Consider the following 16,811-nt stretch of genomic DNA (forward strand, 5'->3'; position numbering starts at 1 on the left):
TACCTCTTGCCTGATGGGGGAGGGGAGAAGAGAGAGTGGCCGGGGTGCGACTCGTCCATCATTGTGCTGGTGGCCTTGCCGAGGCAACGTGAGGTGTAAATGGAGTCAATGGGAGAGAGGTTGGTTTGTTTGATGGGTCTGGGCTGCATCTACAATTCTCTTCAATTTTTAGCAGTCTTTGATGGAGCTGTTCCCAAACCATCTGTGATGCATCCTGATAAAATGCTTTTTACGGTGGACCTGTAGAAGTTGGTGAGATTTGTAGGGGACATGCCAAACTTCCTAACCCTTCAAAACTCCTTGCTCACCTGCTCTTTTACTGTTCATGACAGGTGAACAAGATCACGAGTTACAACATATACTATTTTCTGTCAAACACCATATAAATAACGCACCTTCTTTTATATTTTTGGGACGTATCACTGATGGGGCTGAGTCAGAGTATAGAAGAGAGATCGAGCAACTGTCCATATGGTGCCAGCACAATAACCTGGCCCTCAACACCAGCAAAACCAAGGAACTGATTGTGGACTTTGGAAGAAGTAGGATGGGGACCCACAGTCCCGTTAAAATCAATGGTTGAAAGGGTCAAGAGCTTCAAATTCCTGGGCATACACATCTTTCCTGGCCCGAGAACACTGATTAGATTAGATTAGATTAGATATAATTAGATTAGATTAGATTTAATTTATTGCCACACAGCCAGGCTGGTGGAAATTTGGGTTGTCTGCAGCGATACAATAATAAAGAACACACAACCACAATAAAACTGTAACACAAACATCCACCACAGCATTCATCACTGTGGTGGAAGGCACAAAATTTGGCCAGTGCTCCTCCATTTCCCCCCGTGGTCAGGACCAGAGTCCAGAGTCAGTCCAGGATCGGCTCTTCCTCACCGGAGACCGCGGCTTTAAGTTGTTGTAGGCCGCAGACCGGCGGTCAAGATTTAAGTCCCCGCCGCAGCCAGAAGCACCGTAGACTGCAGGGCCGGCGGTCGAAGCTCCCCTCCAGGGGTGATGGTAAGTCCATGCAGGACCCGCGGTAGAATTTGGCCGCGGGCCGGCAGTGATGGCTTCTTCTTCCCCAGGGTCCCCAACGTGAGATCCCGGGCTGTAGACGCCGCACCAGCTGGAGCTCTGCAGACCGCGACTTCAGGCTGCCGGCTGCCCCGGGCCAGCGAAACGGAGCGCTCCCCTCCAGCGAGCCCCAGCGAGGGCTCACCCGCTCCACGCCGAGAGTCCACGCTGCGCCCGCCGCTGAAGCCCCGGGCGCGTCTCGGGGAAAGGCCGCGTTGATCCTTGATGTTAGGCCACGGGGGAGGCGACCTGGAAAAACTCGCCTCTCCGTGGAGGAGGCGACCGAAGCGGTTCCCCCTTACCCCCCCACACCACCCCCCACACAAAACACACAAAGAAACATTAAATACAGACTTTAAAACATACTAAAAAAATTAAAAAAAAGTTGAAAAACTGACGAGCTGCATGACATGGCTGCTGCCAGAGCAGCGCCCCCTCCGATGCAATTATCAAGAAAGCACATCAGCGCCTCTACTTCCTGAGAAGATTACGGAGAGTCGGTTTGGCAAGGAGGACTCTCTCTAATTTCTACAGCTGCACAGTTGAGAGCATGGAGAGGAAAAGACTCCAAAAAGTAGTAAACACTGCCCAGTCCATCATCGGCTCTGACCTTCCTTCCATTGAGGGGATTTATCGCAGTCGCTGCCTCAAAAAGGCTGGCAGTATCATCAAAGACCCACACCATCCTGGCCACACACTCATCTCCCTGCTACCTTCAGGTAGAAGGTACAGGAGCCTGAAGGCTGCAACGACCAGGTTCAGGAATAGCTACTTCCCCACAGCCATCAGGCTATTAAACCTGGCTCGGACAAAACTCTGAACATTAATAACCCATTATCTGTTATTTGCACTTTATCAGTTTATTTATTCATGTGTGTATATCTTTATATAATGATATATGGACACTGATCTGTTTTGTAGTCAATGCCTACAATGTTCTGTTGTGCTGAAGCAAAGCAGGAATTTCATTGTCCTATCAGGGACACATGACAATAAACTCTCTACTGAATTAAATAATTCACCCTTTCCCACGTTATATTGCGTTTGCCAAGTTTTTGCGAATCGGTTAACCTTCAAGGCTTTTTACAGCCGCCTCATAATACTCAACACTACCAATTTAGTATCGTTAGCAAATTTCCAAATAATATATCCTGTTCCTTCATCCAAATCATTATGAAGTGGGAGTTGGACCAAGTCCACGTCTACTCAGAATGATCTTGCCTTAGATAGACACAGAATGCTGGAGTAACAGCGGGTCAGGCATCATGTGCATGAAAGAACTGCAGACGCTGATTTAAAATGAAGGTAGACACAAAATGCTGGAGCAACTCAGCGGACGGGCAGCATCCCTGGAGAGAAGAAATGTGTTGAAACCCTTCTTGAGACTCGCGTCCGACCCAAACCAAAACGTCACCCATTCATTCCTTTTCTCCAGAGATCCTGCCTGACCCGCTGAGTTACTCTGTCATTTTGTGTCTATCTTCGGTATAAACTAGCATCTGCAGTTCCTACGCATGATTTTGCCTTGATCGTTTTTTCTTCTCATGTGTGGCTATTCTCATCGAGTCATTACCCCTTGTTTTGGACTGCGGTTCTCAGCATCTACCCTAAAGTTTTTGTATTTCAGTAATGTCACCTTGCAGAGTTTTGCCCCATTCTGTTTAACCTGTGCACAAGGCCAACTCCCACCACTGAGGGACCACGAGGAGCCTTTGCAGCACTGATTCCAGTGCAAATACATCTCTCCTATAATTATGGAGAGCAAACCTGCACCTGCTCTCGCACTGTATGCCCCTTGTAGAAACGGCCAACATTCCTTTTGGCTTCTTAATTACTCTCTGTACTGAAATGCTAACTTTGTTTCTTCGTGGAGGATATTCAAATCACTCCGAACAAAAGCTTTTAATAGTCTCATGAAATTTAACCAAATCTCAGCTTTTCTACTCTTTAAACCAGGGAGAAGATGTGAGCAAATGTTCAGTACAAGAGATGCATATTATTATCTCCTCAGTACGTGGTGAATATTATTAAACCAATTTAGCAAGGAAGTCTTTATTATCTTTGCAAAGGAAGTCAAGAGATATGGGGTTAGAACAGGGAAGTTGAGGTAAAGGATGAGCCATCGGGCTGGACGGTCTTTTATTTCTTACTAGATAACCCTTTGGGGCCCCATTGTGACACCAGAGATCCTTGAGACGTTCAGTTATTTCAAATTCCGTCTCTTCATTCCTTTTGGGCGCGCCGCTGCCGGGCCCGGCAACCCTCCCCCAACTGCGCGGGCGTGGCTGACGGGCCCACAAGTGGGAGCGCACTGCCGCGTTGAAACTCGTCCCATTCAGAGTATAAAGTTAATTTAAGTTTTTAAAGTGAATTACTTTGTAAAATATAATGAAACTTGATACTGCAAACCACAGGCGAATGGTGAATGAGGCGCCCCTAAAATTGTTGCGCTATCGTGTACCGTTCTGGCTGTATTTCGGGAACATACATACAAGACGAGTCCCTGTTGTGACACCACCACGACAGTGGAACACATAATGTTGAACAGTAAAGCAAGTTCAGACCATTTTAATATAGCCAGGGGAAGAGGAGCAAAAACAGGAACCAAGATTTGGTTATTCTGCAACTAATAACCAAAGGAATTAAGTTTCAATAGCGAATTGAAATCCATCAACTTCTCAAAATTGGCTCAATTGGAACAGAAGCATTAGCATGAATAATTGAGTCTAAGAACTTTACTGCATATGCTAAATCTTTCTATATAATGGTAACACAAATATAAGTACAGCATTCTTGAACTAAAAATGATTTTTAAAAAAAGGTAACCTATATCAGTTCCCAAAGCCTGCATATTTACCTCTATATGTTGGTAGCAGTACTCACTTACACTCAATTTTTTTCCAACATCTAGATCCAACATAAATGATTGTTAAGACTACTTTGTTATATGCATCTCAGGCATGATGTGAAAATGTCCACCAAAAAATTAATGATTTTTAAAATTAACGACCCGAGCACCCGTTGGGTCCCCGTTGTGACGCCAGTCAAAATGGCGATCTGAAATGGGATGACTGGGTCTGCTTACTAGACGCAGGGCTCCTATATAAAGCAATTTTGCAGGTGACACAATGGCGCAGCGGTAGAGTTGCTGCCTTTTACAGCGCCAGAGATCCGGGTTCGATCCTGCCTACGGGTGCTGTCTGTATGGCATTTGTACGTTCTCCCCATGACCTGTGTGGGTTTTCCCCGGGTGCTCTGGTTTCCTCCCACACTGCAAAGATGTAGGCTAATTGGCTTGGTATAATTCTAAATTGTCCCTCGTGTGTAGAATAGTCTTAGCTTGCGAGGATCGCTGGTCGGCACGAACTCGTGGGCTAAAGGCCCTGTTTCCACGCTATATCTCTAAACTATTATAAAGTAAAAAACTCTTTCTCGTATAAAATTATGAGAGGCATAGATACAGTAGACAGTCAGAACCTTTTTTTCCAAGTGGCAATGTCAAAGACCGGAGTAGCTTTAGGGATAAATCTCTACCGGAATATGTAAAAATTTTACAGTTACTGCGCTGTTTTTTCGCAAAGATGTGATCACGCACGCACGTGACGTTTGGGGTTGAGACCTTTCTTCTGACCCTTTTGTATGGCTAGGTAGAGAATTGAGAAATATCGTTCACATGCAGGCAGAGGAGATTAGTTTGACCTGACATCATGTTTGGCATAAACATTGTGGGTCGAAGGGCCTGTTCTTGTGCTGTACTGTTCTATCTTCTATGTTCTATCTGCTAGTCAGCATGGGACACACCTCATGAGATAGACACATAAATAGATGAAGAGCATTGCCGTTTGACTAGTATCTGATGGGTGAATAAAAAAAGTTGACAACCACTTTGCAGAATGGGGTATTCTGAATTAAGCTGTGACCTCTAAAGGTGAATCACTTTGCAATTTATCTCGGCTAGAAGCATTTGATATCAGGATCTATTGTTGTGTACCATGAGAGAATGGCAAGCTTTCCAGAATAAAAACGCGTGCCACTGTTGCATTTTAACAAGGATATGGCACTACTAGTGTTTCAGCTTATGCCCTGTGGACCTGCCATTATGCACAACCTCACAATAAGGATGGTTTATACTTGATTGAAACAGGCCCTTTGGCCCACAGTGTCTATGCTGACCATCAGGCCTATATCTATGCTAACCCCACATGTCTGCATTATTTCCATACCCACTATGTTCTGCTCATTTAAATACCTAGCAAGATGCTTATTTAATGTTGTTACTATATCTGTCTCTTTCACTTTCTCTGGAAGTTTGTTCAAATTCATGAGACATGATTTCCCATGCACAAAACATGCTGACTATCCCTAATTGATCCTCATCTTCCCTAATACCAATAAATGCTGTCCCTCAGAAGCCCTTTCAATACACCGGCGATTAAGTATCACCTGCCTATCGTTCCCTAGCCTATTCCTGCTGCCCTTCTTAAAGCACAATGAAGGCACAATATTAGCTACCCTCCAATCTCTGTACCTCATCCATGTCCTACAAAGGCATACAGATCTCTGCCCAAGCATCAGCGATCTCCTCTCTTGCTTGCCATAACATTTGAGGATATATTTGGTCACGTCCTGGTGACTTATCCAACATTGTGTTTCAAGAACTCCAACTCCTTTGTAATGTTGATATGTTCCAGGATATCACCCTGAACTCACGAGCCTCTGTGACTTTCTGCATGATAAATACAGACAAGAAGTATCCATTTAAAACTCTGCCTACTTCCTGTAATTCCACATTAATCGCAACAATTATCCAAAATCGGACCTATTCTCTCCCTAGCTATCTTTTTTTGTCCTATTAATAGAGTATTCTGAGATTTCTCCCTTATCTTGTCTGCTAGGTTTGCCTCATTGCCCCTTTATGCCCTCCAAATTTTCGTTTTGTACTCCTTCAGCCTGTGTACCCTCACAGGATTCGCTTGATCTCAGCTGCCTATAGTCAAATCAAGTCAACTTAATTTGTCACATACACATACAAGTTGTGCAGTGTCATGAAAGTGGCAGTGCCTGCAGATTATGCAAAAACAACAGAACAACAGAATAGAACAGAACCAGTATTTACATTTTAGAAATAAATAAAAAGACACAACACAACACAGTAAATTTGTCCCTGGAGAGATAAGAGTTTACAGTCCTAATGGCCTGTGGGGAAAAAACTCTCTCATCCTCTCTGTTTTTGCAGGGTGACAGTGGAGGCGCTTGCCTGACCGTAGCAGCTGGAACAGTCTGTTGCTGGGGTGGTAGGGGTCCTTCATTATGTTGCTGGCTCCGGATCTGCTCCTCCTGGTGTATAGGTCCTGCAGGGGGGTGAGTGTAGTTCCCATAGTGCGTTCGGCCGAACGCACTACTCTCTGCAGAGCCTTCCTGTCCTGTGCAGAGCAGTTCCCAAACCAGATTGAGATGTTACCGGACAAGATGCTTTCTACAGCCCCAGAGTAGAAAGCACTGAAGGATCCTCAGAGAGACTCTGAATTTCCTCAGGTGCCTTAGATGGTAAAGGCGCTGCCTTGCCTTACTCACCAGTGTAGCAGTGTGTGTTGTCCATGTCAGATCCTCCGTGATGTGGACTCCCAGGTATTTAAAGCTGCTCACCCTATCCACAGTAGTCCCATTTATCTCCAGTGGCGTGTACGTCCTCAGATGTTGAGCCCTTCTAAAGTCCACAATGAAGTTCAAGTTCAAGTGAGTTTATTGTCATGTGTCCCTGTATAGGACAATGAAATTCTTGCTTTGCTTAAGCACACAGAAAATAGTAGGCATTTACTACAAAACAGATAAATGTGTCCATATACCATGATATAAATATATACACACATGAATAAATAAACTGGTAAAGTGCAAATAACAGAAAGTGGTTATTAATAATCAGAGTTTTGTCCGAGCCAGGTTTAATAGCCTGATGGCTGTGGGGAAGTAGCTATTCCTGAACCTGGTTGTTGCAGTCTTCAGGCTCCTGTACCTTCTACCTGAAGGTAGCAGGGAGATGAGTGTGTGGCCAGGATGGTGTGGGTCTTTGATGATACTGCCAGCCTTTTTGAGGCAGCGACTGCGATAAATCCCCTCGATGGAAGGAAGGTCAGAGCCGATGATGGACTGGGCAGTGTTTACTACTTTTCGTAGTAAACTTAGTTTTTGTGACATTCAAGAGGAGACTGTTGTCCTGACATCAGAGTGTCAGATCAGCCACCTCCTCCTCATCGTTATCGGAGATCAGGCCCACCACTATAGTGTCATCAGCAAACTTGATGATGGAGTTGGAGCTGAACCTAGCCACACAGCCATGTGTGTACAGGGAGCACAGTAGGTCTATGGACGCAACCCTGGGGGGGGGGGGGATCCTGTGTTCAGGGTGAGGGGGTTGGAGGTATGTCTCCAACCTAATACCTAATACATTCCTCCTTTTTCTTGGCTAGACCTTCAACATTCCTCATCAATCAATGTTCCCTAAACTTGCTCCCTTGCCCTTCTCTGTAACAGGAACAGGAACTGAACTCTCGCTGCTGAAACCCTCCCATTTGCCGAAATGTTCATCAAATGCAACCAGCCTAGCGCTAATAACCTTTGCGTGTTTCTGTTTGATTCCAAAAACTGACCGTGTCGGATAGAACTGCAGATGCTGACATCCACATTGCAGATAGACACAAAAAGCTGCAGTAACTCAGCAGGTCAGGCAGCATCTCTGGAGAAAGGGAATAGGTGTCGTTTCGGGTCGAGATCCTTCTTCAGACTCCTGAACCTGGTGTCTTTGCCGTCTTGGTGGTAGAGATTGTGGTGTTTTGGGGATGTTTTTCGAGTTGCCTGGATGAGTAACTACAGTGAAGATAAACACACAATACCGGAGTAACTCAGTGGCACAGGCATCATCTCCGGATAGAAGGAATGGGTGACATTTCGGGTCGAGCCTCCTCAGACTGAGAGTCAGGGGAGAGGGAAACGAGAGATGTGGAAACGAGGGATTGAAGGGGATGAAGGTCAAGCAAAATGTACAATAGATCATTGTTAGCAAGGGGAAGATGACAACAAGACATACAATGTAACATTTAATCAGGAGGGCAGTCAGACTGGTCGGAGAACTAGGATGGGGAGGGATGGAGAGGTAAAGCAAGGGTTACTTGAAGTTGGAGAAATCGATACTCATACTGCTGGGTTGTAAGCTGCCCAAGCGAAATATGAGGTACGGTACCTCCAATTTGCATTGGGCTTTACTCTGACAGTGCAATGGGCCCAGAAAGGTCAGTATGGGAATGGGAGGGGGAGTTAAAGTGTTTAGCAACGGGGAAATCATGTAGGTCTTAGTGGACAGAATGGAGGTGTTCCGCGAAACGATCGCTGAGCCTGCGTTTGATCTCGTCGGTATATAGGAGTCCACACCTGGAACAACGGATACAGTAGACGAGGTTGGGGGAGGTGCAAGTGAACCTCTGCCTCACCTGGAAACACGGTCGGGGTCCTTGGACGGAGTCGAAAGAGGAGGTTTATGGACAGGTGTTGCATCTCCTGCGGTTTCAGGGGAAAGTACCTGGAGAGGGGTGGCTTGGGTGGGAGGGGATGGGTAGACCGGGGAATTGCGGAGTGAACGGTCTCTGCAGAAAGTGGAAAGGGTCAGAGATGGGAGAATGTGGCTTGTGGTGGGATCCCGTCCCTGTTGCGACTGCGGGGGGGGGGGGGGGGGGGTGATGGAGGAAGAGCGGAGCTGCGGTATACCGAGGAGACTCGTGTGAGATGCTACACATTTTGTAGATGGTACACATTGCCGTCACCGTGTGCTGGCGGTGGAAGGATTGAACGGTTACTGTGTTGAATTAGGATGTCAATCACGTGGCTCTTTTGTCTTGGATGGGATCAAATTTCTTGAGAGCTGTCGGCACTCTACTTGTCCGGGCAAGTGGAATGCATTTTAAACGCTCCTGACCAGTCTTGTAGATGCTGGAAAAGCTCTGGGTAGTCAGGAAATGAGTCACGTGTCACAAGATACCCAGCTTCTAATTTTCTCATGCAACATCACCATGTGTAGGAAGGAACCGCAGGTGCTGGTTTAAACCGGACTTCTGTATATCGGCGAGACCAAGTGCAGGCTCTGCGATCGTTTTGCTGAACGCCTCCGCACAATCCGCCTAAACCCAACTGATCTCCCGGTTGCTAAACACTGCAACTCCCCCTCCCATTCCCACACTGACCTTTCTGTCCTGGGCCTCCTCCATTGTCAGAGTAAGGCCCAGTGCATATTGGAGGAACAGCACCTCATATTTTGCTTGGGCATCTTACACCCCAGCAGTATGAATATTGACTTCTCTAACTTCAAGTAGCCCTTGCTTTCCCTCTCTCCACCCCCCCCCCCCCCTCTCCGACCAGCCTGACTGTGTCTGATTACATTTTATCTCTGTTTGCTTTGTTGTTGCGTAATCCTGGCTAACAATGATCTGTTCAACATCTCCTTGTTCTCCACTCCCCTTTCATATCTCGTTCTTACACCTTGCACTTCCTTATCTCTGTATCACCCCCCTCCCCTGACTCTCAGTCTGAAGAAAGGTCTCGACCCGAAACGTCACCCATCCCTTCTCTCCAGAGATGCTCTGAGTTACTCCAGCATTTTGTGTTCACCTTCAGTATTTATGTGCTTGGTCCAGTTGAGTTTCTGTTCAATAGAATCACTCAGTGTTGATGATAGGAGACTTTTCGATGTTAATGTCTTTGACAATGGTCGACTCTCCCATGCTGGATATTCCGACTCAGCTGGATTTATTGTCATATACAACGTGGTCCAATGAAATTCCTTGTTCATATGAAATGCAGAGTAAACACTATACATACAGCAATAGAAAATACATCAACAGATATATAGTGTGTAGGAAGGACCTGCAGATGCTGGTTTACACCGAAGGTAGACATGAAATACTGGAGTAACTCAGCGGGTCAGGCATCATTTCTGGAGAAAAAGAATAGGTGACGTTTCGGGTTGAGACCCTTCTTCAGAATCTCCAGAAGGTGCTGCCTGACCCGTTGGTACTCCAGCACTTTGTGTCTTTTTATTTGTAACCCAGCATCTGACGTTTCTTGTGTCTCAACCTCTGTATTCTAACTGGCTTGCACCGTTTTAAATCTTAGCTGTCACCACAGTTCACATGTACCAATCTCCTGTTCTGGCTGTGAATGTAACTCACTCCGATAGTAAGTCTTAGGAGCTTCCTAAGTATGATCACCCTTGCCTTCTGTTTTTTATTGCAAGCCCAGCCCTTCAATCTTTGAAGTATTATTCGTATGCAGTTCTCTATAACATTTCTTTTTCACTAGTGTTTACTGCTGTAGAATGAGCAAAATTCCAAACTTCTGCAGGTCAGGAGGCATCTGTGGCGGGAATGGACAGATGACATTTTGGGTTGGGACCCTTCTTCAGACTCCATTCCCTCCGTAGATGCTGTCAGACTTGCTGAGTTTTGCTCTATATTTCTGCATCTGTAGTTCCTTGTGTCTCTGGTCACTCGGAGGAGTCTGTTTCCCTGAGAACTGGAGATCCATCTTGTCCATAATTTCCGTGCACATTAGTAACGTTTGCCTGACCCCTCATTTTTTTAATTACATTTCACAAAGCTGGGACAAGTTGATGGACAACCCTGTCTCCCACATTTAGTTTAGTTTAGAGATACAGCGTGGAAACAGGCCCTTCGGCCCACCGAGTCCGCGCCGAGCAGTGATCCCCGCACACTAGCACTATCCTACACACACCAGGGACAATTTTACCAAGCTGATTAGCTTACAAACCTGCACGTATTTGGAGTGTGGGAGGAAACCAGTGCACCCGGAGAAAACCCACGCAGGTCACAGGGAGAATGTACAAACTGTACAGACAGCACCCGCAGTCAGGATCGAACCCGGGGTCCCTGGCGCTGTAAGGCAGCAATTCTACCGCTGCGCCACTGTGCTGCTCTTGTTTGTCATATTTTGCCATCAGTAAATCTTGTGGACAGTCAGTGAAGGAATCCCACAGCTCAGCAGGCTTTACAGGTGATTTAAAAGCCTCTCAATTCCTCATGGCGTGTTGGGATTTGAGACGGTCAATTGTTTAATCAAGATTGGTTTATCGTGAGTTAAATAGATTCCTGCAGCGGGTTTGGCTGAAGCGTAGCAAATAAATAGCAGATCGTGCCAGATACATTCAGCAGCCTGCCCACATTTGGAGAGTGGTACATGGTAAATGTTTTGAGTGGCGTGTATGCAAGATATGAGATTGAATGGCAGATACAGTGTGAGATTGAACCGATAATGAGAAGAAATAAGTATGAGGGCTGAGTCATGATGGTTGGCAGCAAGAAGTAGAAGATGCATGGTAAGCCGAAGATTTGTTTAGTTCAGAGATACAGTGTGGAAACAGGCCCTTCGGCCCACCGAATCAGCGCCGACCAGCAATCACCCAGACACTAGTTCTATCCTGCACACTAGGAACTCTGGGCGGAAATCCTGGTGGGGGGGTGGGGTTGGGGTGGGGCGTCACCCCATGCTTTGAGAGGCGGGGGACCATTCCCCCCCATGTTTTGTAATCCGAACTTTATCAGACGCTTTCTAAGGGCTGAATCGGCCCGTACGCAGTGCCTTTCAGCGCCCGGCGCGGTTTCAAATCAAACAGCTGCATCGTGGCGATCGAGGCTCCCGATGTTAAAGCCCCCATCGGGCCGATGAAAGGCCCCGCGAACGAGCCGATTCAAGCCCCACAATTCGGGGCGGACGAAGCTGCTGTTGCTAGAGTTCGGAGTCGATCACCAACCAGGTCAGCTTCCGATGTTACCATCCACAGGACCCACGGCCGAAGCCTCACGTCTGTGCGCGTGCGTGCGCGCGGCCGCCAAGAAATTGTGTCCCCCTCCCCATGTTTTGATAGCGATTTCCGTGCCTTCTGGAAACACTTTACAGAGGCCAGTAAATTAGGACTCTGCCTTGTAGTTGTCCATATTGCCGGATGTCAGGTCGCAGTTGTCAGGCAGCGGTGCAAGCATTCAAGGCGACACGAATGGACCTGTCCACCCAGGGTTTTTGATTAGGAAAGATGCTAACCCTTACTGTGGGGATGATGTTATCGGCTATTGTTGCAATGAAGTCCGTGACCGGTTCCGTGAACTCACTGACGTCTCTGGAATTTGATTGGAACATATGTGTTGGCAGAAGTTCCGCATGACCTTTTTGAGCCATCACCATAGCCGCCCGCATCAGACCGAAAGGCCTGAATGACAAATAAAGGAATCTAATCTAATCTAATCTAATCAGGGTTCTTGTTTTGATGGCGACATAACGCATCGTGTAGGACCGATAGTGCCACGTCCGCATGCGGTGGTATGTAGACGGCTGTGATGATCACTGAGCTGAACTCCCGGGGAAGGTAGAATGGAAGGCATGAGATCGTGAGATGCTTCAGGTCTTGATATTCCTAGGGTTGCACCAGTTATTGTTGGTCATGAAGCAAACTCCTCCACCCTTTGATTTCCTGGATTCTTCTGTTCTGTCCGCACGGAAAACAGTGACGGACTCGGTTGGGCATCTTCCTTGATCCCGCACCAGCGGGGTCAGCCATGTCTTGGTCAGACAGAAGATGTTGCAGTCGCTTATGTCCTGCTGGAATCTAATCCTCGCCCTGAGGTCATCCAGCTTGTTCTCCAGGGACTGGATGTTTAGTTTAGGGAGTGTTTTCCAGTCGTACATTGTTAGTGCTAATGCGTTAGTAGTAAGAAATAAATTAAAAATAAACATACTAGTTAGAAAAATGTACAATCTCCGCGGAGCTACCACGACGGTGACTGGACCCGGCCGCGCCCTCTTTCATCAAGTTTCTATCAGTTTGGATAATTTGAAGATTTATTCTTACAACATGGAGGAGCAGAGGTGTACGGGGGGGGAGGGGTTTCTGGGGACACAGAACACAAAAGAGAGTCGCTAATGGATGCTTGAAATTTGCAACATCTCAAGTGAGCCGCTTGACTGAAGCACAAACGACGTGCCACAATCAATTGCCCTGTTCTATGTGTCGTATCCACTGTGCGGATACAAGGAAGGGATGATGAATGACACTGTCTCAAGAAAACACAAGTATACATCCATCCTGACTGAGTGACTCGTGGCAGATATGCAACAATGCCCACCCACTAGGCCGGACAGAACAATTCAAGTTACAGAATTTGAACTGCTTTGTATCTGTTGTTCGCTTCGAGGCCTCCGTTCCGAGTACTCTCTTCAAGATTTGGGCAGCACCAACATTTGGTGGCCATCTCCAATCGCCCATGAACTGGGTGACGTGCTGGCACATTTTCCATTCAAAAACATTGGTTGACTGGAGTCACATACAGGGCTAACCAAATAAAGATGGCGGATCTCCTCATCTGTGTTGCATTAGTCAGCCAGTTTAATTTTTTAATTTAGGCTTAGGTTTATTATTGTCACCGATACTGAAAGCCAAAGTCAGGGTGAAAAGCGATTTAAAAGAGTCGGCTGATTATATCAAGTGAAAGTAGATCCTCCTTTGTGTCCACACTGGCGCCATTTTAGTTGCTAATTAGATTTATTACAATCTGGTAGTTTTGTGGTCAACATTACTAATGACTACTCTTTAAAAAAAATTAATTTTCTTTTTCCCCACAAAGGGTGGTCTTCTTCTTACGTATGGCGCGCAGAGCCTAAAGTTGTAAGACAACTTGTTCTGTTTGATCTTCTCTTTGTGCACGCCAGGTTGATTGCATTTGTCGAAACAGGGTGGACCACATGAAGGTTGCAATCTCCCACCCCATAAAGGGTAGTGGATGTATGGAACAAGCTGCCAGAGGAAGTACTTGAGGCAGAGACTATCCCAAAATTTAAGAAACAGTTAGACCGGTTCATGGATAAGACAGGTTTGGAGGGATATGGACCAAATGCTGGCAGGTGGGACTAATGTAGCTGGGACATGTTGACTAGTGACTAGTGGGGTGCCGCAAGGCTCAGTGCTGGGACCGCAGTTGTTTACTAAAAGTCTGATCTTGACCGCTTTTGGCCCACTGTGCTGCGATTTCCGAGAGAACGGCACCACCTACGACCGTCATTTTTGGTCACCTCGCTCAGAGCCCCCCTCCGCCTTCCGGGACCGGAGGTTTTTTCCCATCGATTAAAAATCAGTGAGATATTAATGTTTTTTGAAAATTCGCCATTCTCTCTGCTGCCCCCGCTGGCGGCAGGGGGGAGGGACTATAAATCCCGGAAGTGTAGTCCCTCAAGCAGTCTCTGTAAGACCCAGGAAGCGAGAGGGTCACGGCTCTCTGAGCTGCGAATAACACTGAACGCACGTCTACTCCACGGTGAGTCCCCTTGATGCGGCTGTAAAGTGGCTGCTGCCCAATTGTTTGCCTCGCCTTTTAAAAAAGTTTGTGTTCACAAAATGAATTTTGGTTGTCGGATGGCTGCTGCCCAATTGTTTACCTCGCCTTTTTAAAAAGTTTATGTTCACAAAATGAATTTTGGTTGTCGGGTGGCTGCTGCCTAATTGTTTGCCTCGCCTTTTTAAAAAGTTTGTGTTCACAAAATGAATTTTGGTTGTCGGGTGGCTGCTGCCTAATTGTTTTCCTCGCCTTTTTTTAAAGTTGTTTGCGTTGGCTTGGCTTTTAAAATCGTTGCAACAGTTGGCTGCCAGCCCAAGAATCCATTCGGCCCACAATGTCTATACTAGCCCTCTGGAAATCAGTACCTTCGGCCCGCAACACCCATACTAGCGCAACAGGAAGCGCCCCCCACTGACGAGCAATATTGTAATTGGTGGAGAGGTGGAATAATGCGTTGGTGACCAGCCCTACCGTGTGATGCTGGGACCCAACTTGGGGGAGTCCTGAACCAGGGGATCACAGTTTAAGAATAAGGGGTAGGCCATTTAGGATTGAGATGAGGAAAAAACTTTTCACCCAGAGAGTTGTGAATCTGGAATTCTCTGCCACAGAAGGCAGTGGAGGCCAAATCACTGGATTTTTTCAAGAGAGAGTTAGATTTAGTTCTTGGGGCTAAAGGAATCAAGGGATATGGGGAAAAAAGCAGGTACTGGATACTGATTTTGGAAGATCAGCCAGGATTGTATTGAATGGCGGTGCTGGCTCGAAGGGCCGAATGGCCTACTCCTGCACCTATTTTCTATGTTTCCACGTTGGCCGGTGTGGGCAAGTTGGGCCGAAGGGCCTGTTTCCACACTGTATCACTCTATGACTCAATGACTACTGAGTTTGAATGTGGGTCCCTGGATTGATAGCCAAGTAATTTAACCAGTTGTTCAGATCGTTTGATTGAGTGACCTCATTAGTTCCTCCACCCTGTTCTGCTCATATGACGCTGCAATTTTTGTAGTGTATATCCAGGTCCCCCCCCCTTCTCTCTGCTCATGCATTCCCAATGCAATTCCGCTTGCTGCGTTACCCGGGTTGGAAATGTCCAGAGGGCATAGAGTTACGGTCAGAGTGGAAAAGTTCAAACAAAATGTGCGGAACAAGCTGTTTGCACACAGAGTGGTGAGTGTCTGGAACGGGCTGAAATGACTGGTGGCGTAAGCAGGTGCGGTCGTGGTGTTTAAGAGGCACATGAACGTGAGAGATACGCATCGCATGCTGGCAGTGAAATTAATTTTTCCATCATGTGCCAATTCAAATTAATTTGGCATCCTGTGCCAACAGACAATGTGGGCCAAAGGGCCAGTTTCGATGCTTGTTCTTCTTTGTGCGTTGTTTTGCTGTAATTTTCAAAGAAGTTCGTGCCCACTCTGGCTCCATAGCCAGCGATGGAAATCAAAATCCTCGAACCGTCGCCTCTCCTGCTAATGGAGGTAGTTTCTCCTTATCGCTCATTCATCAATACAGTGCTTGGTTTTGAAAGCCATTAAGTTGCTCCTAGTGGTGTCTGACTGAACAAGGAATCTCAACACTGCTATACGGAAGGGTCTCGACCCGAAACATCACCCATTCCTCCCCTCCAGAGATGATTTGATTTGATTCAATTTATTGTCATTGCACTTTTCAGTGCAACGAAATGGTTTAGCCTGCAGTCATAACATAGAATAAATAACAAACACTCAACACAGTTTAAAGTCCCAAAGTCATTGTCTCTTCCCTCCTTGCTCTCCCTCTGCGCTGAGGCAATCCAAGCCTCCGATGTTGTGACCCCGCCGGGTGATGGTAGGTAAGTCCCGCGGCTGAATCCGAGCTCCGCAAACGGGCCGGGTCAAACTCCACGGCCCGGGGCGGTCGAAGCTGCCGAAGCTGCCGTCCTCCAGTCCAGCGGACGCAGCTGTAGTTGCGGGAGCTCCGGAAACAGAACTCGAGCTCCCGATGATGTCGTCCACTGGCCTGCGGCCGAGCCTCCGAGGCTCCAAAGTTGGGTCGGAAGTTGGGTCGCACCGCAACCACAGGCCCGAAGTCGGCCAGCCTCGCGTTGGTAAGTACTGGCTCTGCCTCCGCAGCCTCGAGGTCGGTCGCAGTTGGAGGCCGCCAGCTCCGCGATAGGCCTCAGCGCAGACGGACACGGAGACGGGGGATACGGCAGGAAAGGTCGCATCCCCCCCCCGAAGGAAGAGCCAAAAAACATGTTACACCCGCCCCCCCCACACATACACAACTAAATAAACCGAAATAAACTGTAAAAACGGGACAAGAGAAAACAAAAAACAGAAAGGACAAACGGACTGCAGGCGAG

General features: G+C 47.1%; 1 protein-coding gene across 2 annotated transcripts in view; it reads left to right on the forward strand.

Moving 5' to 3' along the window:
* trim24 (tripartite motif containing 24) overlaps window positions 1–16,811 on the forward strand; it is a 109,640-nt gene that overhangs the window by 10,921 nt on the left and 81,908 nt on the right. The window lies entirely within an intron of this gene.

This window comes from Amblyraja radiata, chromosome 19, assembly GCF_010909765.2.
Source record: "Amblyraja radiata isolate CabotCenter1 chromosome 19, sAmbRad1.1.pri, whole genome shotgun sequence".
NCBI lineage: Eukaryota > Metazoa > Chordata > Chondrichthyes > Rajiformes > Rajidae > Amblyraja > Amblyraja radiata.